Source organism: Stegostoma tigrinum, chromosome 46 (genome assembly GCF_030684315.1).
Source record: "Stegostoma tigrinum isolate sSteTig4 chromosome 46, sSteTig4.hap1, whole genome shotgun sequence".
NCBI lineage: Eukaryota > Metazoa > Chordata > Chondrichthyes > Orectolobiformes > Stegostomatidae > Stegostoma > Stegostoma tigrinum.
The window spans coordinates 9,931,755-9,958,817 of record NC_081399.1 but is presented as its reverse complement, the minus strand read 5'-3'; positions in this window follow the sequence as shown (position 1 = coordinate 9,958,817).

The window sequence follows — 27,063 nt, the reverse complement described above, 5'->3', positions numbered from 1 at the left end:
TCGGAGGGTCAGTGGTGAGGGAGTGGGCAGTGTCAGAGGGTCAGTGCTGAGGGAGCAGGCCCTGTCGGCGGGTCAGTGCTGAGGGAACGGGCACTGTCGGAGGGTCAGTGCTGAGGGAATGGGCACTGTCAGAGGGTCAGTGCTGAGGGAGCTCCGCACCGTCAGAGGGTCAGTGCTGAGGGAGCTCCGCACCGTCAGAGGGTCAGTGCTGAGGGAGCTCCGCGCCGTCAGAGGGTCAGTGCTGAGGGAGCGCCGCACTGTTGGAGGGTCAGTGCTGAGGGAGTGCCGCACTGTCGCGGGTCAGTGATGATGGAGTGGGCACTGTCAGAGGGTCAGTGCTGAGGGAGCTCCGCACCGTCAGAGGGTCAGTGCTGAGGGAGCTCCGCACTGTCAGAGGGTCAGTGCTGAGGGAGCTCCGCACCGTCAGAGGGTCAGTGCTGAGGGCGTGGGCACTGTCGGAGGGTCAGTGCTGAGGGAATGGGCACTGTCAGAGGGTCAGTGCTGAGGGAATGGGCATTTTCGGAGGGTCAGTGCTGTGGGAGTGGGCACTGTCGGAGGGTCAGAGCTGAGGGAGCGGGCACTGTCAGAGGGTCAGTGCTGAGGGCGTGCGCACTGTCGGAGGGTCAGTGCGGAGGGAATGGGCACTGTCAGAGGGTCAGTGCTGAGGGAGCGGGCACTTGTCAGAGTGTCAGTTCTGAGGGTGTGTCGCACCGTCGGAGGGTCAGTGCTGACGGAATGGGCATTTTCGGAGGGTCAGTGGTGAGGGAGTGGGCAGTGTCAGAGGGTCAGTGCTGAGGGAGCCGGCCCTGTCGGCGGGTCAGTGCTGAGGGAACGGGCACTGTCGGAGGGTCGGTGCTGAGGGAGTGGGTACTGTCGGAGGGGCGGTGCTGAGGGAGTGGGCACTGTCGGAGAGCCAGTGCTGAGGGAGCGCCGCACTGTCGGAGAGCCAGTGCTGAGGGAGCGCCGCACTGTTGGAGGGTCAGTGCTGAGGACGTGGGCACTGTAGGAGGGTCAGCGCTGAGGCAGTGGGCACTGTCGGAGGGTCAGTGCTGACGGAATGGGCATTTTCGGAGGGTCAGTGGTGAGGGAGTGGGCAGTGTCAGAGGGTCAGTGCTGAGGGAGCAGGCCCTGTCGGCGGGTCAGTGCTGAGGGAACGGGCACTGTAGGAGGGTCAGTGCTGAGGCAGTGGGCACTGTCGGAGGGTCAGTGCTGACGGAATGGGCATTTTCGGAGGGTCAGTGGTGAGGGAGTGGGCAGTGTCAGAGGGTCAGTGCTGAGGGAGCAGGCCCTGTCGGCGGGTCAGTGCTGAGGGAACGGGCACTGTAGGAGGGTCAGTGCTGAGGCAGTGGGCACTGTCGGAGGCTCAGTGCTGACGGAATGGGCATTTTCGGAGGGTCAGTGGTGAGGGAGTGGGCAGTGTCAGAGGGTCAGTGCTGAGGGAGCAGGCCCTGTCGGCGGGTCAGTGCTGAGGGAGTGGGCACTGTCGGAGGGTCAGTGCTGAGGGAATGGGCACTGTCAGAGGGTCAGTGCTGAGGGAGCTCCGCACCGTCAGAGGGTCGGTGCTGAGGGAGCGCCGCACTGTTGGAGGGTCAGTGCTGAGGGAGTGGGCAATGTCGGAGGGTCAGTGCTGAGGGAGTAGGCACTGTTGGAGGGTCAGTGCTGAGGGAGCGGGCACTGTCGGAGTGTCAGTGCTGAGAGAGTGGGCCCTGTCGGAGGGTCAGTGCTGAGGGAGTGGGCACTGTTGGAGGGTCGGTGCTGAGGGATCGTTGCACTGTTGGAGAGTCAGTGCTGAGGGATCACCGCACTGTCGGAGGGTCAGTGCTGAGGGCGTGGGCACTGTCGGAGGGTCAGTGCTGAGGGAGCGCCGCACTGTTGGAGGGTCAGTGCTGAGGGAGTGGGCACTGTCGGGGGGTCAGTGCTGAGGGAGCGGGCACTGTCGGAGGGTCAGTGCTCAGACAGTGGTCACTGTTGGAGGGTCAGTGCTGAGGGAGCGGGTACTGTCGTAGGATCAGTGCTGAGGGAGCGGGCACTGTCGGAGGGTCAGTGCTCAGACAGTGGTCACTGTTCGAGGGTCAGTGCTGAGGGAGCGGGTACTGTCGTAGGATCAGTGCTGAGGGAGCGGGCACTGTCGGAGGGTCTGTGCTGAGGGAGCAGGCACTGTCAGAGGGTCAGCACTGAGAAATTGGGCACTGTAGGGGGGTCAGCGCTGAGGGAATGGGCATTTTCGTAGGGTCAGTGGTGAGGTAGTGGGCCCTGTCGGCGGGGTCGGTGTTGACGGAGTGGGCACTGTTGGAGAGCCAGTGCTGAGGGAGCGCCGCACTGTTGGAGGGTCAGTGCAGAGGGGGTGGGCACTGTCGGAGAGTCAGTGCTGAGGGAGTGGGCACTGTCGGAGGGTCAGTGCTGAGGGAGCGGGAACTGTCAGAGTGTCAGTGCTCAGAGAGTGGGCCTATCGGATGTTCAGTGCTGAGGCAGCAGGCACTGTCGGAGGGTCAGTGCTGAGGGAGTGGGCACTGTCGGTGGGTCAGTGCTGAGGGAGAGGGCACTGTCGGAGGGTCAGTGCTGAGGGAGCGCCGCACTGTTGGAGGGTCAGTACTGAGGGAGTGGGCAATGTTGGAGGGGCGGTGCAGAGGGGGTGGGCACTGTCGGAGAGTCAGTGCTGAGGGAGTGGGCACTGTTGGAGGGTCAGTGCTGAGGGAGCGGGAACTGTCAGAGGGTCAGTGCTCAGAGAGTGGGCCTATCGGATGTTCAGTGCTGAGGCAGCAGGCACTGTCGGAGGGTCAGTGTTCAGACAGTGGTCACTGTCGGAGGCTCAGTGCTGAGGGAGCGGGTACTGTCGGAGGATCAGTGCTGAGGGAGCGCCGCACTGTTGGAGGATCAGTGCTGAGGGAGTGGGCACTGTCGGAGGGTCAGAGCTGAGGGAGCGCCGCACTGTCGGTGGGTCAGTGCTGAGGGAGTGGGCACTGTCAAGGGGTCAGTGCTGAGGGAGCGGGCACTGTCGGAGGGTCAGTGCTCAGACAGTGGTCACTGTCGGAGGGTCAGTGCTCAGACAGTGGTCACTGTCGGAGGCTCAGTGCTGAGGGAGCGGGTACTGTCGGAGGATCAGTGCTGAGGGAGCGCCGCACTGTTGGAGGATCAGTGCTGAGGGAGTGGGCACTGTCGGAGGGTCTGTGCTGAGGGAGTGGGCATTGTCGGAGGGTCTGTGCTGAGGGAGCGCCGCACTGTCGGAGGGTCAGCACTGAGAAATTGGGCACTGTAGGGGGGTCAGCGCTGATGGAATGGGCATTTTCGTAGGGTCAGTGGTGAGGGAGTGGGCCCTGTCGGCGGGGTCGGTGCTGTCGGAGTGGGCACTGTCGGAGGGTCGGTGATGAGGAGCGGGCACTGTCGGAGGGTCAGTGCTGAGGGAGCGCCGCACTGTGGGAGGGTCAGTGCTGAGGGAGTGGGCACTGTCGGGGGGTCAGTGCTGAGGGAGCGGGCACTGTCAGACGGTCAGTGCTCAGAAAGTGGGCACTGTCGGAGAGTCAGTGCTGAGGGAGTGGGCACTGTCGGAGGGTCGGTGATGAGGAGCGGGCACTGTTGGAGGGTCAGCGCTGAGGGAGGGCCGCACTGTCGGGGGGTACGTGCTGAGGGACCGGGCACTGTCGGAGGGTCGGTGCTCAGAGAGTGGGCACTGTTGGAGGGTCAGTGCTAGGGAGTGGGCACTATCGGAGGGTCAGTGCTGAGGGAGTGGGCAGTGTCAGAGGGTCAGTGCTTAGGGGGTGGGCACTGTCGGCGGGTCCGTGATGAGGGAGCGGGCACTGTCGGAGGGTCAGTGCTGAGGGAGGGGGCACTGTCGGACGTTCAGTGCTGAGGCAGCGGGCACTGTCGTTAGGTCAGTGCTGAGGGAGCGCCGCACTGTTGGAGGGTCAGTGCTGAGGGTGTGGGCACTGTCAGAGGGTCAGTGCTGAGGGAGTGGGCACTGTTGGAGGGTCAGTGCTGAGGGAGCGGGCACTGTCGGAGGGTCAGTACTGAGGGAGTGGGCACTGTCGGAGGGTCAGTGATGAGGGAGTGGGCACTGTTGGAGGGTTGGTGCTGAGGGATCGCCACACTGTCAGAGAGTCAGTGCTGAGGGAACACCACACTGTCAGAGGGTCAGTGCTGAGGGAGTAGGCACTGTTGGAGGGTCAGTGCTGAGGGAGCGGGCACTGTCGGAGTGTCAGTGCTGAGAGAGTGGGCCCTGTCGGAGGGTCAGTGCTGAGGGAGTGGGCACTGTTGGAGGGTCGGTGCTGAGGGATCGTTGCACTGTTGGAGAGTCAGTGCTGAGGGATCACCGCACTGTCGGAGGGTCAGTGCTGAGGGCGTGGGCACTGTCGGAGGGTCAGTGCTGAGGGAGCGCCGCACTGTTGGAGGGTCAGTGCTGAGGGAGTGGGCACTGTTGGAGGGTCAGTGCTGAGGGAGTGGGCACTGTTGGCGGGTCAGTGCTGAGGGAATGGGTACTGTCAGAGGGTCAGTGCTGAGGGAATGGGCATTTTCGGAGGGTCAGTGCTGTGGGAGTGGGCACTGTCGGAGGGTCAGAGCTGAGGGAGCAGGCACTGTCTGAGGGTCAGTGCTGAGGGCGTGCGCACTGTCGGAGGGTCAGTGCGGAGGGAATGGGCACTGTCAGAGGGTCAGTGCTGAGGGAGCGGGCACTTGTCAGAGTGTCAGTTCTGAGGGAGTGTCGCACCGTCGGAGGGTCAGTGCTGACGGAATGGGCATTTTCGGAGGATCAGTGGTGAGGGAGTGGGCAGTGTCAGAGGGTCAGTGCTGAGGGAGCGGGCCCTGTCGGCGGGTCAGTGCTGAGGGAACGGGCACTGTCTGAGGGTCAGCGCTGACGGAATGGGCATTTTCGGAGGGTCAGTGCTGAGGGAGTGAGCAGTGTCAGAGGGTCTGTGCTGAGGGAGTGCCGCACTGTCGAGGGTCAGTGATGAGGGAGTGGGCACTGTTGGATGGTCGGTGCTGAGGGATCGCCACACTGTCAGAGAGTCAGTGCTGAGGGAACACCACACTGTCGGAGGGTCAGTGCTGAGGGCGTGGGCACTGTCGCAGGGTCAGTGCTGAGGGAGCGCCGCACTGTCGGAGAGCCAGTGCTGAGTGAGCGCCGCACTGTTGGAGGGTCAGTGCTGAGGGAGTGGGCAATGTCGGAGAGGCGGTGCTGAGGGAGTGGGCACTGTCGGAGTGTCATTGCTGAGGGAGTGGGCACTGTCGGATGTTCAGTGCTGAGGGAGTGGGCACTGTCGGAGGGCCAGTGCTGAGGGAGCACCGCACTGTTGGAGGGTCAGTGCAGAGGGGGTGGGCACTGTCGGAGGGTCAGTGCTGAGGGAGCGGGAACTGTCAGAGTGTCAGTGCTCAGAGAGTGGGCCTATCGGATGTTCAGTGCTGAGGCAGCAGGCACTGTCGGAGGGTCAGTGCTGAGGGAGTGGGCACTGTCGGTGGGTCAGTGCTGAGGGAGTGGGCACTGTCGGGGGGTCAGTGCTGAGGGAGCGGGCACTGTCGGGGGGTCAGTGCTCAGACAGTGGTCACTGTTGGAGGGTCAGTGCTGAGGGAGCGGGTACTGTCGGAGGATCAGTGCTGAGGGAGCAGGCACTGTCGGAGGGTCAGTGCTGAGGGAGTGGGCACTGTCGGTGGGTCAGTGCTGAGGGAGTGGGCACTGTCGGGGGGTCAGTGCTGAGGGAGCGGGCACTGTCGGAGGGTCAGTGCTCAGACAGTGGTCACTGTTGGAGGGTCAGTGCTGAGGGAGCGGGTACTGTCGTAGGATCAGTGCTGAGGGAGCGGGCACTGTCGGAGGGTCTGTGCTGAGGGAGCAGGCACTGTCAGAGGGTCAGCACTGAGAAATTGGGCACTGTAGGGGGGTCAGTGCTGAGGGAATGGGCATTTTCGTAGGGTCAGTGGTGAGGTAGTGGGCCCTGTCGGCGGGGTCGGTGTTGACGGAGTGGGCACTGTTGGAGAGCCAGTGCTGAGGGAGCGCCGCACTGTTGGAGGGTCAGTGCAGAGGGGGTGGGCACTGTCGGAGAGTCAGTGCTGAGGGAGCGGGAACTGTCAGAGTGTCAGTACTGAGGGAGTGGGCAATGTTGGAGGGGCGGTGCAGAGGGGGTGGGCACTGTCGGAGAGTCAGTGCTGAGGGAGTGGGCACTGTTGGAGGGTCAGTGCTGAGGGAGCGGGAACTGTCAGAGGGTCAGTGCTCAGAGAGTGGGCCTATCGGATGTTCAGTGCTGAGGCAGCAGGCACTGTCGGAGGGTCAGTGTTCAGACAGTGGTCACTGTCGGAGGCTCAGTGCTGAGGGAGCGGGTACTGTCGGAGGATCAGTGCTGAGGGAGCGCCGCACTGTTGGAGGATCAGTGCTGAGGGAGTGGGCACTGTCGGAGGGTCAGAGCTGAGGGAGCGCCGCACTGTCGGTGGGTCAGTGCTGAGGGAGTGGGCACTGTCAAGGGGTCAGTGCTGAGGGAGCGGGCACTGTCGGAGGGTCAGTGCTCAGACAGTGGTCACTGTCGGAGGGTCAGTGCTCAGACAGTGGTCACTGTCGGAGGCTCAGTGCTGAGGGAGCGGGTACTGTCGGAGGATCAGTGCTGAGGGAGCGCCGCACTGTTGGAGGATCAGTGCTGAGGGAGTGGGCACTGTCGGAGGGTCTGTGCTGAGGGAGTGGGCATTGTCGGAGGGTCTGTGCTGAGGGAGCGCCGCACTGTCGGAGGGTCAGCACTGAGAAATTGGGCACTGTAGGGGGGTCAGCGCTGATGGAATGGGCATTTTCGTAGGGTCAGTGGTGAGGGAGTGGGCCCTGTCGACGGGGTCGGTGCTGTCGGAGTGGGCACTGTCGGAGGGTCGGTGATGAGGAGCGGGCACTGTCGGAGGGTCAGTGCTGAGGGAGCGCCGCACTGTGGGAGGGTCAGTGCTGAGGGAGTGGGCACTGTCGGGGGGTCAGTGCTGAGGGAGCGGGCACTGTCAGACGGTCAGTGCTCAGAAAGTGGGCACTGTCGGAGAGTCAGTGCTGAGGGAGTGGGCACTGTCGGAGGGTCGGTGATGAGGAGCGGGCACTGTTGGAGGGTCAGCGCTGAGGGAGGGCCGCACTGTCGGGGGGTACGTGCTGAGGGACCGGGCACTGTCGGAGGGTCGGTGCTCAGAGAGTGGGCACTGTTGGAGGGTCAGTGCTAGGGAGTGGGCACTATCGGAGGGTCAGTGCTGAGGGAGTGGGCAGTGTCAGAGGGTCAGTGCTTAGGGGGTGGGCACTGTCGGCGGGTCCGTGATGAGGGAGCGGGCACTGTCGGAGGGTCAGTGCTGAGGGAGGGGGCACTGTCGGACGTTCAGTGCTGAGGCAGCGGGCACTGTCGTTAGGTCAGTGCTGAGGGAGCGCCGCACTGTTGGAGGGTCAGTGCTGAGGGTGTGGGCACTGTCAGAGGGTCAGTGCTGAGGGAGTGGGCACTGTTGGAGGGTCAGTGCTGAGGGAGCGCCGCACTGTCGAGGGTCAGTGATGAGGGAGTGGGCACTGTTGGAGGGTTGGTGCTGAGGGATCGCCACACTGTCAGAGAGTCAGTGCTGAGGGAACACCACACTGTCAGAGGGTCAGTGCTGAGGGCGTGGGCACTGTCGGAGGGTCAGTGCTGAGGGAATGGGCACTGTCAGAGGGTCAGTGCTGAGGGAGCTCCGCACCGTCAGAGGGTCAGTGATGAGGGAGTGGGCACTGTCGGAGGGTCAGTGCTGAGGGAGCGCCGCACTGTCGGAGAGCCAGTGCTGAGGGAGCGCCGCACTGTTGGAGGGTCAGTGCTGAGGGAGTGGGCCTGTCGGATGTTCAGTGCTGAGGCAGCAGGCACTGTCGGAGGGTCAGTGCTGAGGGAGTGGGCACTGTCGGGGGGTCAGTGCTGAGGGAGCGGGCACTGTCGGAGGGTCAGTGCTCAGACAGTGGTCACTGTCGGAGGCTCAGTGCTGAGGGAGCGGGTACTGTCGGAGGATCAGTGCTGAGGGAGTGGGCACTGTCGGAGGGTCTGTGTTGAGGGAGCGCCGCACAGTCGGAGGGTCAGCACTGAGAAATTGGGCACTGTAGGGGGGTCAGCGCTAAGGGAATGGGCATTTTCGTAGGGTCAGTGGTGAGGTAGTGGGCCCTGTCGGCGGGGTCGGTGCTGACGGAGTGGGCACTGTCGGAGGGTCGGTGATGAGGAGCGGGCACTGTCGGAGGGTCAGTGCTGAGGGAGCGCCGCACTGTCGGGGGGTCAGTGCTGAGGGCGTGGGCACAGTCGGAGGGTCAGTGCTGAGGGAGTGGGCACTGTCGGAGAGCCAGTGCTGAAGGAGCGGGCACTGTCAGAGGGTCAGTGCTGAGGGAGTGCCGCACTTTCAGAGGGTCAGTGCTGAGGGAGTGGGCACTGTCGGACGTTCAGTGCTGAGGCAGCGAGCACTGTCGTTAGGTCAGTGCTGAGGGAGTGCCGCACTGTCGCGGGTCAGTGATGAGGGAGTGGGCACTGTTGGAGGGTCGGTGCTGAGGGATCGCCACACTGTCGGAGGGTCAGTGCTGAGGGCGTGGGCACTGTCGGAGGGTCAGTGCTGAGGGAGCGGGCACCGTCGGAGGGTCAGTGCGCAGAGAGTGGGCATTGTCGGATGTTCAATGCTGAGGGAGCGCCGCGCTGTCGGAGGGTCAGTGCTGAGGGAATGGGCACAGTCGGAGGGTCAGTGCTGAGGGAGTGGGCACTGTCGGCGGGTCCGTGATGAGGGAGCGGGCACCGGAGGGTCAGTGCGCAGAGAGTGGGCACTGTCGGATGTTCAATGCTGAGGGAGCGCCGCGCTGTCGGAGGGTCAGTGCTGAGGGAATGGGCACAGTCGGAGGGTCAGTGCTGAGGGAGTGGGCACTGTCAGAGGGTCAGTGCTGAGGGAGTGAGCTCTGTCAGAGGGTCAGTGCTGAAGGAGCGGGCACTGTCGGAGGATCAGTGCTGAGGGAGTGGGCACAGTCGGAGGATCAGTGCTGAGGGAGTGGGCACTGTTGGAGGGTCAGTGCTGAGGGAGCGGGCACTGTCAGAGGGTCAGTGCTGAGGGAGTGAGCTCTGTCAGAGTGTCAGTGCTGAAGGAGTGGGCACTGTCGGAGGATCAGTGCTGAGGGAGTGGGCACAGTCGGAGGGTCAGTGCTGAGGGAGTGGGCACTGTAGGAGGGTCAGTGCTGTGGGAGCGGGAACTGTCAGAGTGTCAGTGCTCAGAGAGTGGGCCTATCGGATGTTCAGTGCTGAGGCAGCAGGCACTGTCGGAGGGTCAGTGCTGAGGGAGCGCCGCGCTGTCGGAGGGTCAGTGCTGAGGGAGCGCCGCACTGTCGGTGGGTCAGTGCTGAGGGAGTGGGCACTGTCGGGGGGTCAGTGCTGAGGGAGCGGGCACTGTCGGAGGGTCAGTGCTCAGACAGTGGTCACTGTTGGAGGGTCAGTGCTGAGGGAGCGGGTACTGTCAGAGGATCAGTGCTGAGGGAGCGGGCACTGTCGGAGGGTCTGTGCTGAGGGAGCGGGCACTGTCGGAGGGTCAGTGCTGAGGGAATGGGCACTGTCGGAGGGTCAGTGCTGAGGGAATGGGCATTTTCGTAGGGTCAGTGGTGAGGTAGTGGGCCCTGTCGGCGGGGTCGGTGTTGACGGAGTGGGCACTGTCGGAGGGTCGGTGATGAGGAGCGGGCACTGTCGGAGGCTCAGCGCTGAGGGAGCGCCGCACTGTCGGGGGGTACGTGCTGAGGGAGCGGGCACTGTCGGAGGGTCGGTGCTCAGAGAGTGGGCAGTGTCAGAGGGTCAGTGCTGAGGGAGTGGGCACTGTCGGATGGTCAGTGCTAGGGAGTGGGCACTATCGGAGAGTCAGTGCTGAGGGAGCGCCGCACTGTCGGAGGGTCAGTGCTGAGGGAGTGGGCAGTGTCAGAGGGTCAGTGCTTAGGGGGTGGGCACTGTCGGCGGGTCCGTGATGAGGGAGCGGGCACTGTCGGAGGGTCAGTGCTGAGGGAGCGGGCACTGTCGGACGTTCAGTGCTGAGGCAGCGGGCACTGTCGTTAGGTCAGTGCTGAGGGAGCGCCGCACTGTTGGAGGGTCAGTGCTGAGGGAGTGGGCACTGTTGGAGGGTCAGTGCTGAGGGAGTGCCACACTGTCGAGGGTCAGTGATGAGGGAGTGGGCACTGTTGGAGGGTCGGTGCTGAGGGATCGCCACACTGTTAGAGAGTCAGTGCTGAGGGAGCGGGCACTGTCGGAGGGTCAGTGCTGAGGGAGCGGGCACTGTCGGAGGGTCAGTGCTGAGGGCGTGGGCACTGTCGGAGGGTCAGTGCTGAGGGAATGGGCACTGTCAGAGGGTCAGTGCTGAGGGAGCTCTGCACCGTCAGAGGGTCAGTGATGAGGGAGTGGGCACTGTCGGAGAACCAGTGCTGAGGGAGCGCCGCACTGTTGGAGGGTCAGTGCTGAGGGAGTGGGCCTGTCGGATGTTCAGTGCTGAGGGAGTGGGCACTGTCGGACGTTCAGTGCTGAGGCAGCGGGCACTGTCGTTAGGTCAGTGCTGAGGGAGTGCCACACTGTCGGAGGGTCAGTGCTGAGGGCGTGGGCACTGTCGGAGGGTCAGTGCTGAGGGAATGGGCACTGTCAGAGGGTCAGTGGTGAGGGAGCTCCGCACCGTCAGAGGGTCAGTGGTGAGGGAGTGGGCAGTGTCAGAGGGTCAGTGCTGAGGGGGTGGGCACTGTCGGCGGGTCCGTGATGAGGGAGCGGGCACCGTCGGAGGGTCAGTGCGCAGAGAGTGGGCATTGTCGGATGTTCAATGCTGAGGGAGCGCCGCGCTGTCGGAGGATCAGTGCTGAGGGAGTGGGCACAGTCGGAGGATCAGTGCTGAGGGAGTGGGCACTGTTGGAGGGTCAGTGCTGAGGGAGCGGGCACTGTCAGAGGGTCAGTGCTGAGGGAGCGGGCACTGTCAGAGGGTCAGTGCTGAGGGAGTGAGCTCTGTCAGAGGGTCAGTGCTGAAGGAGTGGGCACTGTCGGAGGGTCAGTGCTGAGGGAATGGGCACAGTCGGAGGGTCAGTGCTGAGGGAGTGAGCTCTGTCAGAGGGTCAGTGCTGAAGGAGCGGGCACTGTCGGAGGATCAGTGCTGAGGGAGTGGGCACAGTCGGAGGATCAGTGCTGAGGGAGTGGGCACTGTTGGAGGGTCAGTGCTGAGGGAGCGGGCACTGTCAGAGGGTCAGTGCTGAGGGAGCGGGCACTGTCAGAGGGTCAGTGCTGAGGGAGTGAGCTCTGTCAGAGGGTCAGTGCTGAAGGAGTGGGCACTGTCGGAGGATCAGTGCTGAGGGAGTGGGCACAGTCGGAGGGTCAGTGCTGAGGGAGTGGGCACTGTAGGAGGGTCAGTGCTGTGGGAGCGGGAACTGTCAGAGTGTCAGTGCTCAGAGAGTGGGCCTATCGGATGTTCAGTGCTGAGGCAGCAGGCACTATCGGAGGGTCAGTGCTGTGGGAGCGCCGCGCTGTCGGAGGGTCAGTGCTGAGGGAGCGCCGCACTGTCGGTGGGTCAGTGCTGAGGGAGTGGGCACTGTCGGTGGGTCAGTGCTGAGGGAGCGGGCACTGTCGGAGGGTCAGTGCTCAGACAGTGGTCACTGTTGGAGGGTCAGTGCTGAGGGAGCGGGTACTGTCAGAGGATCAGTGCTGAGGGAGCGGGCACTGTCGGAGGGTCAGTGCTCAGACAGTGGTCACTGTTGGAGGGTCAGTGCTGAGGGAGCGGGTACTGTCAGAGGATCAGTGCTGAGGGAGCGGGTACTGTCAGAGGATCAGTGCTGAGGGAGTGGGCACTGTAGGGGGGTCAGCGCTGAGGGAATGGGCATTTTCGTAGGGTCAGTGGTGAGGTAGTGGGCCCTGTCGGCGGGGTCGGTGTTGACGGAGTGGGCACTGTCGGAGGGTCGGTGATGAGGAGCGGGCACTGTCGGAGGCTCAGCGCTGAGGGAGCGCCGCACTGTCGGGGGGTACGTGCTGAGGGAGCGGGCACTGTCGGAGGGTCGGTGCTCAGAGAGTGGGCACTGTCGGATGGTCAGTGCTAGGGAGTGGGCACTATCGGAGAGTCAGTGCTGAGGGAGCGCCGCACTGTCGGAGGGTCAGTGCTGAGGGAGTGGGCAGTGTCAGAGGGTCAGTGCTTAGGGGGTGGGCACTGTCGGCGGGTCCGTGATGAGGGAGCGGGCACTGTCGGAGGGTCAGTGCTGAGGGAGCGGGCACTGTCGGAGAGCCAGTGCTGAAGGAGCGGGCACTGTCAGAGGGTCAGTGCTGAGGGAGTGCCGCACTTTCAGAGGGTCAGTGCTGAGGGAGTGGGCACTGTCGGACGTTCAGTGCTGAGGCAGCGAGCACTGTCGTTAGGTCAGTGCTGAGGGAGTGCCGCACTGTCGCGGGTCAGTGATGAGGGAGTGGGCACTGTTGGAGGGTCGGTGCTGAGGGATCGCCACACTGTCGGAGGGTCAGTGCTGAGGGCGTGGGCACTGTCGGAGGGTCAGTGCTGAGGGAGCGGGCACCGTCGGAGGGTCAGTGCGCAGAGAGTGGGCATTGTCGGATGTTCAATGCTGAGGGAGCGCCGCGCTGTCGGAGGGTCAGTGCTGAGGGAATGGGCACAGTCGGAGGGTCAGTGCTGAGGGAGTGGGCACTGTCGGCGGGTCCGTGATGAGGGAGCGGGCACCGTCGGAGGGTCAGTGCGCAGAGAGTGGGCATTGTCGGATGTTCAATGCTGAGGGAGCGCCGCGCTGTCGGAGGGTCAGTGCTGAGGGAATGGGCACAGTCGGAGGGTCAGTGCTGAGGGAGTGGGCACTGTCAGAGGGTCAGTGCTGAGGGAGTGAGCTCTGTCAGAGGGTCAGTGCTGAAGGAGCGGGCACTGTCGGAGGATCAGTGCTGAGGGAGTGGGCACAGTCGGAGGATCAGTGCTGAGGGAGTGGGCACTGTTGGAGGGTCAGTGCTGAGGGAGCGGGCACTGTCAGAGGGTCAGTGCTGAGGGAGTGAGCTCTGTCAGAGGGTCAGTGCTGAAGGAGTGGGCACTGTCGGAGGATCAGTGCTGAGGGAGTGGGCACAGTCGGAGGGTCAGTGCTGAGGGAGTGGGCACTGTAGGAGGGTCAGTGCTGTGGGAGCGGGAACTGTCAGAGTGTCAGTGCTCAGAGAGTGGGCCTATCGGATGTTCAGTGCTGAGGCAGCAGGCACTGTCAGAGGGTCAGTGCTGAGGGAGCGCCGCGCTGTCAGAGGGTCAGTGCTGAGGGAGCGCCGCACTGTCGGTGGGTCAGTGCTGAGGGAGTGGGGACTGTCGGGGGGTCAGTGCTGAGGGAGCGGGCACTGTCGGAGGGTCAGTGCTCAGACAGTGGTCACTGTTGGAGGGTCAGTGCTGAGGGAGCGGGTACTGTCAGAGGATCAGTGCTGAGGGAGCGGGCACTGTCGGAGGGTCTGTGCTGAGGGAGCGGGTACTGTCAGAGGATCAGTGCTGAGGGAATGGGCACTGTCGGAGGGTCAGTGCTGAGGGAATGGGCATTTTCGTAGGGTCAGTGGTGAGGTAGTGGGCCCTGTCAGAGGATCAGTGCTGAGGGAATGGGCACTGTCGGGGGGTACGTGCTGAGGGAGCGGGCACTGTCGGAGGGTCGGTGCTCAGAGAGTGGGCAGTGTCAGAGGGTCAGTGCTGAGGGAGTGGGCACTGTCGGATGGTCAGTGCTAGGGAGTGGGCACTATCGGAGAGTCAGTGCTGAGGGAGCGCCGCACTGTCGGAGGGTCAGTGCTGAGGGAGTGGGCAGTGTCAGAGGGTCAGTGCTTAGGGGGTGGGCACTGTCGGCGGGTCCGTGATGAGGGAGCGGGCACTGTCGGAGGGTCAGTGCTGAGGGAGCGGGCACTGTCGGACGTTCAGTGCTGAGGCAGCGGGCACTGTCGTTAGGTCAGTGCTGAGGGAGCGCCGCACTGTTGGAGGGTCAGTGCTGAGGGAGTGGGCACTGTTGGAGGGTCAGTGCTGAGGGAGTGCCACACTGTCGAGGGTCAGTGATGAGGGAGTGGGCACTGTTGGAGGGTCGGTGCTGAGGGATCGCCACACTGTCGAGGGTCAGTGATGAGGGAGTGGGCACTGTTGGAGGGTCAGTGCTGAGGGAGTGGGCACTGTTGGAGGGTCAGTGCTGAGGGAGTGCCACACTGTCGAGGGTCAGTGATGAGGGAGCGGGCACTGTCGGAGGGTCAGTGCTGAGGGAGCGGGCACTGTCGGAGGGTCAGTGCTGAGGGCGTGGGCACTGTCGGAGGGTCAGTGCTGAGGGAATGGGCACTGTCAGAGGGTCAGTGCTGAGGGAGCTCCGCACCGTCAGAGGGTCAGTGATGAGGGAGTGGGCACTGTCGGAGAACCAGTGCTGAGAGAGCGCCGCACCGTTGGAGGGTCAGTGCTGAGGGAGTGGGCCTGTCGGATGTTCAGTGCTGAGGGAGTGGGCACTGTCGGACGTTCAGTGCTGAGGCAGCGGGCACTGTCGTTAGGTCAGTGCTGAGGGAGTGCCGCACTGTCGCGGGTCAGTGATGAGGGAGTGGGCACTGTTGGAGGGTCGGTGCTGAGGGATCGCCACACTGTCGGAGGGTCAGTGCTGAGGGCGTGGGCACTGTCGGAGGGTCAGTGCTGAGGGAATGGGCACTGTCAGAGGGTCAGTGGTGAGGGAGCTCCGCACCGTCAGAGGGTCAGTGGTGAGGGAGTGGGCAGTGTCAGAGGGTCAGTGCTGAGGGGGTGGGCACTGTCGGCGGGTCCGTGATGAGGGAGCGGGCACCGTCGGAGGGTCAGTGCGCAGAGAGTGGGCATTGTCGGATGTTCAATGCTGAGGGAGCGCCGCGCTGTCGGAGTGTCAGTGCTGAGGGAATGGGCACAGTCGGAGGGTCAGTGCTGAGGGAGTGGGCACTGTCAGAGGGTCAGTGCTGAGGGAGTGAGCTCTGTCAGAGGGTCAGTGCTGAAGGAGCGGGCACTGTCGGATGATCAGTGCTGAGGGAGTGGGCACAGTCGGAGGATCAGTGCTGAGGGAGTGGGCACTGTTGGAGGGTCAGTGCTGAGGGAGCGGGCACTGTCAGAGGGTCAGTGCTGAGGGAGTGAGCTCTGTCAGAGGGTCAGTGCTGAAGGAGTGGGCACTGTCGAAGGATCAGTGCTGAGGGAGTGGGCACAGTCGGAGGGTCAGTGCTGAGGGAGTGGGCACTGTAGGAGGGTCAGTGCTGTGGGAGCGGGAACTGTCAGAGTGTCAGTGCTCAGAGAGTGGGCCTATCGGATGTTCAGTGCTGAGGCAGCAGGCACTGTCGGAGGGTCAGTGCTGTGGGAGCGCCGCGCTGTCGGAGGGTCAGTGCTGAGGGAGCGCCGCACTGTCGGTGGGTCAGTGCTGAGGGAGTGGGCACTGTCGGGGGGTCAGTGCTGAGGGAGCGGGCACTGTCGGAGGGTCAGTGCTCAGACAGTGGTCACTGTTGGAGGGTCAGTGCTGAGGGAGCGGGTACTGTCAGAGGATCAGTGCTGAGGGAGCGGGCACTGTCGGAGGGTCTGTGCTGAGGGAGCGGGCACTGTCGGAGGGTCAGTGCTGAGGGAATGGGCACTGTCGGAGGGTCAGTGCTGAGGGAATGGGCATTTTCGTAGGGTCAGTGGTGAGGTAGTGGGCCCTGTCGGCGGGGTCGGTGTTGACGGAGTGGGCACTGTCGGAGGGTCGGTGATGAGGAGCGGGCACTGTCGGAGGCTCAGCGCTGAGGGAGCGCCGCACTGTCGGGGGGTACGTGCTGAGGGAGCGGGCACTGTCGGAGGGTCGGTGCTCAGAGAGTGGGCAGTGTCAGAGGGTCAGTGCTGAGGGAGTGGGCACTGTCGGATGGTCAGTGCTAGGGAGTGGGCACTATCGGAGAGTCAGTGCTGAGGGAGCGCCGCACTGTCGGAGGGTCAGTGCTGAGGGAGTGGGCAGTGTCAGAGGGTCAGTGCTTAGGGGGTGGGCACTGTCGGCGGGTCCGTGATGAGGGAGCGGGCACTGTCGGAGGGTCAGTGCTGAGGGAGCGGGCACTGTCGGACGTTCAGTGCTGAGGCAGCGGGCACTGTCGTTAGGTCAGTGCTGAGGGAGCGCCGCACTGTTGGAGGGTCAGTGCTGAGGGAGTGGGCACTGTTGGAGGGTCAGTGCTGAGGGAGTGCCACACTGTCGAGGGTCAGTGATGAGGGAGTGGGCACTGTTGGAGGGTCGGTGCTGAGGGATCGCCACACTGTTAGAGAGTCAGTGCTGAGGGAGCGGGCACTGTCGGAGGGTCAGTGCTGAGGGAGCGGGCACTGTCGGAGGGTCAGTGCTGAGGGCGTGGGCACTGTCGGAGGGTCAGTGCTGAGGGAATGGGCACTGTCAGAGGGTCAGTGCTGAGGGAGCTCTGCACCGTCAGAGGGTCAGTGATGAGGGAGTGGGCACTGTCGGAGAACCAGTGCTGAGGGAGCGCCGCACTGTTGGAGGGTCAGTGCTGAGGGAGTGGGCCTGTCGGATGTTCAGTGCTGAGGGAGTGGGCACTGTCGGACGTTCAGTGCTGAGGCAGCGGGCACTGTCGTTAGGTCAGTGCTGAGGGAGTGCCACACTGTCGGAGGGTCAGTGCTGAGGGCGTGGGCACTGTCGGAGGGTCAGTGCTGAGGGAATGGGCACTGTCAGAGGGTCAGTGGTGAGGGAGCTCCGCACCGTCAGAGGGTCAGTGGTGAGGGAGTGGGCAGTGTCAGAGGGTCAGTGCTGAGGGGGTGGGCACTGTCGGCGGGTCCGTGATGAGGGAGCGGGCACCGTCGGAGGGTCAGTGCGCAGAGAGTGGGCATTGTCGGATGTTCAATGCTGAGGGAGCGCCGCGCTGTCGGAGTGTCAGTGCTGAGGGAATGGGCACAGTCGGAGGGTCAGTGCTGAGGGAGTGAGCTCTGTCAGAGGGTCAGTGCTGAAGGAGCGGGCACTGTCGGAGGATCAGTGCTGAGGGAGTGGGCACAGTCGGAGGATCAGTGCTGAGGGAGTGGGCACTGTTGGAGGGTCAGTGCTGAGGGAGCGGGCACTGTCAGAGGGTCAGTGCTGAGGGAGTGAGCTCTGTCAGAGGGTCAGTGCTGAAGGAGTGGGCACTGTCGGAGGATCAGTGCTGAGGGAGTGGGCACAGTCGGAGGGTCAGTGCTGAGGGAGTGGGCACTGTAGGAGGGTCAGTGCTGTGGGAGCGGGAACTGTCAGAGTGTCAGTGCTCAGAGAGTGGGCCTATCGGATGTTCAGTGCTGAGGCAGCAGGCACTATCGGAGGGTCAGTGCTGTGGGAGCGCCGCGCTGTCGGAGGGTCAGTGCTGAGGGAGCGCCGCACTGTCGGTGGGTCAGTGCTGAGGGAGTGGGCACTGTCGGTGGGTCAGTGCTGAGGGAGCGGGCACTGTCGGAGGGTCAGTGCTCAGACAGTGGTCACTGTTGGAGGGTCAGTGCTGAGGGAGCGGGTACTGTCAGAGGATCAGTGCTGAGGGAGCGGGCACTGTCGGAGGGTCAGTGCTCAGACAGTGGTCACTGTTGGAGGGTCAGTGCTGAGGGAGCGGGTACTGTCAGAGGATCAGTGCTGAGGGAGCGGGTACTGTCAGAGGATCAGTGCTGAGGGAGTGGGCACTGTAGGGGGGTCAGCGCTGAGGGAATGGGCATTTTCGTAGGGTCAGTGGTGAGGTAGTGGGCCCTGTCGGCGGGGTCGGTGTTGACGGAGTGGGCACTGTCGGAGGGTCGGTGATGAGGAGCGGGCACTGTCGGAGGCTCAGCGCTGAGGGAGCGCCGCACTGTCGGGGGGTACGTGCTGAGGGAGCGGGCACTGTCGGAGGGTCGGTGCTCAGAGAGTGGGCACTGTCGGATGGTCAGTGCTAGGGAGTGGGCACTATCGGAGAGTCAGTGCTGAGGGAGCGCCGCACTGTCGGAGGGTCAGTGCTGAGGGAGTGGGCAGTGTCAGAGGGTCAGTGCTTAGGGGGTGGGCACTGTCGGCGGGTCCGTGATGAGGGAGCGGGCACTGTCGGAGGGTCAGTGCTGAGGGAGCGGGCACTGTCGGAGAGCCAGTGCTGAAGGAGCGGGCACTGTCAGAGGGTCAGTGCTGAGGGAGTGCCGCACTTTCAGAGGGTCAGTGCTGAGGGAGTGGGCACTGTCGGACGTTCAGTGCTGAGGCAGCGAGCACTGTCGTTAGGTCAGTGCTGAGGGAGTGCCGCACTGTCGCGGGTCAGTGATGAGGGAGTGGGCACTGTTGGAGGGTCGGTGCTGAGGGATCGCCACACTGTCGGAGGGTCAGTGCTGAGGGCGTGGGCACTGTCGGAGGGTCAGTGCTGAGGGAGCGGGCACCGTCGGAGGGTCAGTGCGCAGAGAGTGGGCATTGTCGGATGTTCAATGCTGAGGGAGCGCCGCGCTGTCGGAGGGTCAGTGCTGAGGGAATGGGCACAGTCGGAGGGTCAGTGCTGAGGGAGTGGGCACTGTCGGCGGGTCCGTGATGAGGGAGCGGGCACCGTCGGAGGGTCAGTGCGCAGAGAGTGGGCATTGTCGGATGTTCAATGCTGAGGGAGCGCCGCGCTGTCGGAGGGTCAGTGCTGAGGGAATGGGCACAGTCGGAGGGTCAGTGCTGAGGGAGTGGGCACTGTCAGAGGGTCAGTGCTGAGGGAGTGAGCTCTGTCAGAGGGTCAGTGCTGAAGGAGCGGGCACTGTCGGAGGATCAGTGCTGAGGGAGTGGGCACAGTCGGAGGATCAGTGCTGAGGGAGTGGGCACTGTTGGAGGGTCAGTGCTGAGGGAGCGGGCACTGTCAGAGGGTCAGTGCTGAGGGAGTGAGCTCTGTCAGAGGGTCAGTGCTGAAGGAGTGGGCACTGTCGGAGGATCAGTGCTGAGGGAGTGGGCACAGTCGGAGGGTCAGTGCTGAGGGAGTGGGCACTGTAGGAGGGTCAGTGCTGTGGGAGCGGGAACTGTCAGAGTGTCAGTGCTCAGAGAGTGGGCCTATCGGATGTTCAGTGCTGAGGCAGCAGGCACTGTCAGAGGGTCAGTGCTGAGGGAGCGCCGCGCTGTCAGAGGGTCAGTGCTGAGGGAGCGCCGCACTGTCGGTGGGTCAGTGCTGAGGGAGTGGGGACTGTCGGGGGGTCAGTGCTGAGGGAGCGGGCACTGTCGGAGGGTCAGTGCTCAGACAGTGGTCACTGTTGGAGGGTCAGTGCTGAGGGAGCGGGTACTGTCAGAGGATCAGTGCTGAGGGAGCGGGCACTGTCGGAGGGTCTGTGCTGAGGGAGCGGGTACTGTCAGAGGATCAGTGCTGAGGGAATGGGCACTGTCGGAGGGTCAGTGCTGAGGGAATGGGCATTTTCGTAGGGTCAGTGGTGAGGTAGTGGGCCCTGTCAGAGGATCAGTGCTGAGGGAATGGGCACTGTCGGGGGGTACGTGCTGAGGGAGCGGGCACTGTCGGAGGGTCGGTGCTCAGAGAGTGGGCAGTGTCAGAGGGTCAGTGCTGAGGGAGTGGGCACTGTCGGATGGTCAGTGCTAGGGAGTGGGCACTATCGGAGAGTCAGTGCTGAGGGAGCGCCGCACTGTCGGAGGGTCAGTGCTGAGGGAGTGGGCAGTGTCAGAGGGTCAGTGCTTAGGGGGTGGGCACTGTCGGCGGGTCCGTGATGAGGGAGCGGGCACTGTCGGAGGGTCAGTGCTGAGGGAGCGGGCACTGTCGGACGTTCAGTGCTGAGGCAGCGGGCACTGTCGTTAGGTCAGTGCTGAGGGAGCGCCGCACTGTTGGAGGGTCAGTGCTGAGGGAGTGGGCACTGTTGGAGGGTCAGTGCTGAGGGAGTGCCACACTGTCGAGGGTCAGTGATGAGGGAGTGGGCACTGTTGGAGGGTCGGTGCTGAGGGATCGCCACACTGTCGAGGGTCAGTGATGAGGGAGTGGGCACTGTTGGAGGGTCAGTGCTGAGGGAGTGGGCACTGTTGGAGGGTCAGTGCTGAGGGAGTGCCACACTGTCGAGGGTCAGTGATGAGGGAGCGGGCACTGTCGGAGGGTCAGTGCTGAGGGAGCGGGTACTGTCAGAGGATCAGTGCTGAGGGAGCGGGCACTGTCGGAGGGTCAGTGCTCAGACAGTGGTCACTGTTGGAGGGTCAGTGCTGAGGGAGCGGGTACTGTCAGAGGATCAGTGCTGAGGGAGCGGGTACTGTCAGAGGATCAGTGCTGAGGGAGTGGGCACTGTAGGGGGGTCAGCGCTGAGGGAATGGGCATTTTCGTAGGGTCAGTGGTGAGGTAGTGGGCCCTGTCGGCGGGGTCGGTGTTGACGGAGTGGGCACTGTCGGAGGGTCGGTGATGAGGAGCGGGCACTGTCGGAGGCTCAGCGCTGAGGGAGCGCCGCACTGTCGGGGGGTACGTGCTGAGGGAGCGGGCACTGTCGGAGGGTCGGTGCTCAGAGAGTGGGCACTGTCGGATGGTCAGTGCTAGGGAGTGGGCACTATCGGAGAGTCAGTGCTGAGGGAGCGCCGCACTGTCGGAGGGTCAGTGCTGAGGGAGTGGGCAGTGTCAGAGGGTCAGTGCTTAGGGGGTGGGCACTGTCGGCGGGTCCGTGATGAGGGAGCGGGCACTGTCGGAGGGTCAGTGCTGAGGGAGCGGGCACTGTCGGAGAGCCAGTGCTGAAGGAGCGGGCACTGTCAGAGGGTCAGTGCTGAGGGAGTGCCGCACTTTCAGAGGGTCAGTGCTGAGGGAGTGGGCACTGTCGGACGTTCAGTGCTGAGGCAGCGAGCACTGTCGTTAGGTCAGTGCTGAGGGAGTGCCGCACTGTCGCGGGTCAGTGATGAGGGAGTGGGCACTGTTGGAGGGTCGGTGCTGAGGGATCGCCACACTGTCGGAGGGTCAGTGCTGAGGGCGTGGGCACTGTCGGAGGGTCAGTGCTGAGGGAGCGGGCACCGTCGGAGGGTCAGTGCGCAGAGAGTGGGCATTGTCGGATGTTCAATGCTGAGGGAGCGCCGCGCTGTCGGAGGGTCAGTGCTGAGGGAATGGGCACAGTCGGAGGGTCAGTGCTGAGGGAGTGGGCACTGTCGGCGGGTCCGTGATGAGGGAGCGGGCACCGTCGGAGGGTCAGTGCGCAGAGAGTGGGCATTGTCGGATGTTCAATGCTGAGGGAGCGCCGCGCTGTCGGAGGGTCAGTGCTGAGGGAATGGGCACAGTCGGAGGGTCAGTGCTGAGGGAGTGGGCACTGTCAGAGGGTCAGTGCTGAGGGAGTGAGCTCTGTCAGAGGGTCAGTGCTGAAGGAGCGGGCACTGTCGGAGGATCAGTGCTGAGGGAGTGGGCACAGTCGGAGGATCAGTGCTGAGGGAGTGGGCACTGTTGGAGGGTCAGTGCTGAGGGAGCGGGCACTGTCAGAGGGTCAGTGCTGAGGGAGTGAGCTCTGTCAGAGGGTCAGTGCTGAAGGAGTGGGCACTGTCGGAGGATCAGTGCTGAGGGAGTGGGCACAGTCGGAGGGTCAGTGCTGAGGGAGTGGGCACTGTAGGAGGGTCAGTGCTGTGGGAGCGGGAACTGTCAGAGTGTCAGTGCTCAGAGAGTGGGCCTATCGGATGTTCAGTGCTGAGGCAGCAGGCACTGTCAGAGGGTCAGTGCTGAGGGAGCGCCGCGCTGTCAGAGGGTCAGTGCTGAGGGAGCGCCGCACTGTCGGTGGGTCAGTGCTGAGGGAGTGGGGACTGTCGGGGGGTCAGTGCTGAGGGAGCGGGCACTGTCGGAGGGTCAGTGCTCAGACAGTGGTCACTGTTGGAGGGTCAGTGCTGAGGGAGCGGGTACTGTCAGAGGATCAGTGCTGAGGGAGCGGGCACTGTCGGAGGGTCTGTGCTGAGGGAGCGGGTACTGTCAGAGGATCAGTGCTGAGGGAATGGGCACTGTCGGAGGGTCAGTGCTGAGGGAATGGGCATTTTCGTAGGGTCAGTGGTGAGGTAGTGGGCCCTGTCAGAGGATCAGTGCTGAGGGAATGGGCACTGTCGGGGGGTACGTGCTGAGGGAGCGGGCACTGTCGGAGGGTCGGTGCTCAGAGAGTGGGCAGTGTCAGAGGGTCAGTGCTGAGGGAGTGGGCACTGTCGGATGGTCAGTGCTAGGGAGTGGGCACTATCGGAGAGTCAGTGCTGAGGGAGCGCCGCACTGTCGGAGGGTCAGTGCTGAGGGAGTGGGCAGTGTCAGAGGGTCAGTGCTTAGGGGGTGGGCACTGTCGGCGGGTCCGTGATGAGGGAGCGGGCACTGTCGGAGGGTCAGTGCTGAGGGAGCGGGCACTGTCGGACGTTCAGTGCTGAGGCAGCGGGCACTGTCGTTAGGTCAGTGCTGAGGGAGCGCCGCACTGTTGGAGGGTCAGTGCTGAGGGAGTGGGCACTGTTGGAGGGTCAGTGCTGAGGGAGTGCCACACTGTCGAGGGTCAGTGATGAGGGAGTGGGCACTGTTGGAGGGTCGGTGCTGAGGGATCGCCACACTGTCGAGGGTCAGTGATGAGGGAGTGGGCACTGTTGGAGGGTCAGTGCTGAGGGAGTGGGCACTGTTGGAGGGTCAGTGCTGAGGGAGTGCCACACTGTCGAGGGTCAGTGATGAGGGAGCGGGCACTGTCGGAGGGTCAGTGCTGAGGGAGCGGGCACTGTCGGAGGGTCAGTGCTGAGGGCGTGGGCACTGTCGGAGGGTCAGTGCTGAGGGAATGGGCACTGTCAGAGGGTCAGTGCTGAGGGAGCTCCGCACCGTCAGAGGGTCAGTGATGAGGGAGTGGGCACTGTCGGAGAACCAGTGCTGAGGGAGCGCCGCACTGTTGGAGGGTCAGTGCTGAGGGAGTGGGCCTGTCGGATGTTCAGTGCTGAGGGAGTGGGCACTGTCGGACGTTCAGTGCTGAGGCAGCGGGCACTGTCGTTAGGTCAGTGCTGAGGGAGTGCCGCACTGTCGCGGGTCAGTGATGAGGGAGTGGGCACTGTTGGAGGGTCGGTGCTGAGGGATCGCCACACTGTCGGAGGGTCAGTGCTGAGGGCGTGGGCACTGTCGGAGGGTCAGTGCTGAGGGAATGGGCACTGTCAGAGGGTCAGTGGTGAGGGAGCTCCGCACCGTCAGAGGGTCAGTGGTGAGGGAGTGGGCAGTGTCAGAGGGTCAGTGCTGAGGGGGTGGGCACTGTCGGCGGGTCCGTGATGAGGGAGCGGGCACCGTCGGAGGGTCAGTGCGCAGAGAGTGGGCATTGTCGGATGTTCAATGCTGAGGGAGCGCCGCGCTGTCGGAGTGTCAGTGCTGAGGGAATGGGCACAGTCGGAGGGTCAGTGCTGAGGGAGTGGGCACTGTCAGAGGGTCAGTGCTGAGGGAGTGAGCTCTGTCAGAGGGTCAGTGCTGAAGGAGCGGGCACTGTCGGATGATCAGTGCTGAGGGAGTGGGCACAGTCGGAGGATCAGTGCTGAGGGAGTGGGCACTGTTGGAGGGTCAGTGCTGAGGGAGCGGGCACTGTCAGAGGGTCAGTGCTGAGGGAGTGAGCTCTGTCAGAGGGTCAGTGCTGAAGGAGTGGGCACTGTCGAAGGATCAGTGCTGAGGGAGTGGGCACAGTCGGAGGGTCAGTGCTGAGGGAGTGGGCACTGTAGGAGGGTCAGTGCTGTGGGAGCGGGAACTGTCAGAGTGTCAGTGCTCAGAGAGTGGGCCTATCGGATGTTCAGTGCTGAGGCAGCAGGCACTGTCGGAGGGTCAGTGCTGTGGGAGCGCCGCGCTGTCGGAGGGTCAGTGCTGAGGGAGCGCCGCACTGTCGGTGGGTCAGTGCTGAGGGAGTGGGCACTGTCGGGGGGTCAGTGCTGAGGGAGCGGGCACTGTCGGAGGGTCAGTGCTCAGACAGTGGTCACTGTTGGAGGGTCAGTGCTGAGGGAGCAGGTACTGTCAGAGGATCAGTGCTGAGGGAGCGGGCACTGTCGGAGGGTCAGTGCTCAGACAGTGGTCACTGTTGGAGGGTCAGTGCTGAGGGAGCGGGTACTGTCAGAGGATCAGTGCTGAGGGAGCGGGCACTGTCGGAGGGTCTGTGCTGAGGGAGCGGGTACTGTCAGAGGATCAGTGCTGAGGGAGTGGGCACTGTAGGGGGGTCAGCGCTGAGGGAATGGGCATTTTCGTAGGGTCAGTGGTGAGGTAGTGGGCCCTGTCGGCGGGGTCGGTGTTGACGGAGTGGGCACTGTCGGAGGGTCGGTGATGAGGAGCGGGCACTGTCGGAGGCTCAGCGCTGAGGGAGCGCCGCACTGTCGGGGGGTACGTGCTGAGGGAGCGGGCACTGTCGGAGGGTCGGTGCTCAGAGAGTGGGCACTGTCGGATGGTCAGTGCTAGGGAGTGGGCACTATCGGAGAGTCAGTGCTGAGGGAGCGCCGCACTGTCGGAGGGTCAGTGCTGAGGGAGTGGGCAGTGTCAGAGGGTCAGTGCTTAGGGGGTGGGCACTGTCGGCGGGTCCGTGATGAGGGAGCGGGCACTGTCGGAGGGTCAGTGCTGAGGGAGCGGGCACTGTCGGAGAGCCAGTGCTGAAGGAGCGGGCACTGTCAGAGGGTCAGTGCTGAGGGAGTGCCGCACTTTCAGAGGGTCAGTGCTGAGGGAGTGGGCACTGTCGGACGTTCAGTGCTGAGGCAGCGAGCACTGTCGTTAGGTCAGTGCTGAGGGAGTGCCGCACTGTCGCGGGTCAGTGATGAGGGAGTGGGCACTGTTGGAGGGTCGGTGCTGAGGGATCGCCACACTGTCGGAGGGTCGGTGCTGAGGGATCGCCACACTGTCGGAGGGTCAGTGCTGAGGGCGTGGGCACTGTCGGAGGGTCAGTGCTGAGGGAATGGGCACTGTCAGAGGGTCAGTGCTGAGGGAGCTCCGCACCGTCAGAGGGTCAGTGATGAGGGAGTGGGCACTGTCGGAGAACCAGTGCTGAGGGAGCGCCGCACTGTTGGAGGGTCAGTGCTGAGGGAGTGGGCCTGTCGGATGTTCAGTGCTGAGGGAGTGGGCACTGTCGGACGTTCAGTGCTGAGGCAGCGGGCACTGTCGTTAGGTCAGTGCTGAGGGAGTGCCGCACTGTCGCGGGTCAGTGATGAGGGAGTGGGCACTGTTGGAGGGTCGGTGCTGAGGGATCGCCACACTGTCGGAGGGTCAGTGCTGAGGGCGTGGGCACTGTCGGAGGGTCAGTGCTGAGGGAATGGGCACTGTCAGAGGGTCAGTGGTGAGGGAGCTCCGCACCGTCAGAGGGTCAGTGGTGAGGGAGTGGGCAGTGTCAGAGGGTCAGTGCTGAGGGTGTGGGCACTGTCGGCGGGTCCGTGATGAGGGAGCGGGCACCATCGGAGGGTCAGTGCGCAGAGAGTGGGCATTGTCGGATGTTCAATGCTGAGGGAGCGCCGCGCTGTCGGAGTGTCAGTGCTGAGGGAATGGGCACAGTCGGAGGGTCAGTGCTGAGGGAGTGGGCACTGTCAGAGGGTCAGTGCTGAGGGAGTGAGCTCTGTCAGAGGGTCAGTGCTGAGGGAGTGAGCTCTGTCAGAGGGTCAGTGCTGAAGGAGCGGGCACTGTCGGAGGATCAGTGCTGAGGGAGTGGGCACAGTCGGAGGATCAGTGCTGAGGGAGTGGGCACTGTTGGAGGGTCAGTGCTGAGGGAGCGGGCACTGTCAGAGGGTCAGTGCTGAGGGAGTGAGCTCTGTCAGAGGGTCAGTGCTGAAGGAGTGGGCACTGTCGAAGGATCAGTGCTGAGGGAGTGGGCACAGTCGGAGGGTCAGTGCTGAGGGAGTGGGCACTGTAGGAGGGTCAGTGCTGTGGGAGCGGGAACTGTCAGAGTGTCAGTGCTCAGAGAGTGGGCCTATCGGATGTTCAGTGCTGAGGCAGCAGGCACTGTCGGAGGGTCAGTGCTGTGGGAGCGCCGCGCTGTCGGAGGGTCAGTGCTGAGGGAGCGCCGCACTGTCGGGGGGTCAGTGCTGAGGGAGCGGGCACTGTCGGAGGGTCAGTGCTCAGACAGTGGTCACTGTTGGAGGGTCAGTGCTGAGGGAGCGGGTACTGTCAGAGGATCAGTGCTGAGGGAGCGGGCACTGTCGGAGGGTCAGTGCTCAGACAGTGGTCACTGTTGGAGGGTCAGTGCTGAGGGAGCGGGTACTGTCAGAGGATCAGTGCTGAGGGAGCGGGCACTGTCGGAGGGTCTGTGCTGAGGGAGCGGGTACTGTCAGAGGATCAGTGCTGAGGGAGTGGGCACTGTAGGGGGGTCAGCGCTGAGGGAATGGGCATTTTCGTAGGGTCAGTGGTGAGGTAGTGGGCCCTGTCAGAGGATCAGTGCTGAGGGAATGGGCACTGTCGGGGGGTACGTGCTGAGGGAGCGGGCACTGTCGGAGGGTCGGTGATGAGGAGCGGGCACTGTTGGAGGGTCAGCGCTGAGGGAGGGCCGCACTGTCGGGGGGTACGTGCTGAGGGACCGGGCACTGTCGGAGGGTCGGTGCTCAGAGAGTGGGCACTGTTGGAGGGTCAGTGCTAGGGAGTGGGCACTATCGGAGGGTCAGTGCTGAGGGAGTGGGCAGTGTCAGAGGGTCAGTGCTTAGGGGGTGGGCACTGTCGGCGGGTCCGTGATGAGGGAGCGGGCACTGTCGGAGGGTCAGTGCTGAGGGAGGGGGCACTGTCGGACGTTCAGTGCTGAGGCAGCGGGCACTGTCGTTAGGTCAGTGCTGAGGGAGCGCCGCACTGTTGGAGGGTCAGTGCTGAGGGTGTGGGCACTGTCAGAGGGTCAGTGCTGAGGGAGTGGGCACTGTTGGAGGGTCAGTGCTGAGGGAGCGCCGCACTGTCGAGGGTCAGTGATGAGGGAGTGGGCACTGTTGGAGGGTTGGTGCTGAGGGATCGCCACACTGTCAGAGAGTCAGTGCTGAGGGAACACCACACTGTCAGAGGGTCAGTGCTGAGGGCGTGGGCACTGTCGGAGGGTCAGTGCTGAGGGAATGGGCACTGTCAGAGGGTCAGTGCTGAGGGAGCTCCGCACCGTCAGAGGGTCAGTGATGAGGGAGTGGGCACTGTCGGAGGGTCAGTGCTGAGGGAGCGCCGCACTGTCGGAGAGCCAGTGCTGAGGGAGCGCCGCACTGTTGGAGGGTCAGTGCTGAGGGAGTGGGCCTGTCGGATGTTCAGTGCTGAGGCAGCAGGCACTGTCGGAGGGTCAGTGCTGAGGGAGTGGGCACTGTCGGGGGGTCAG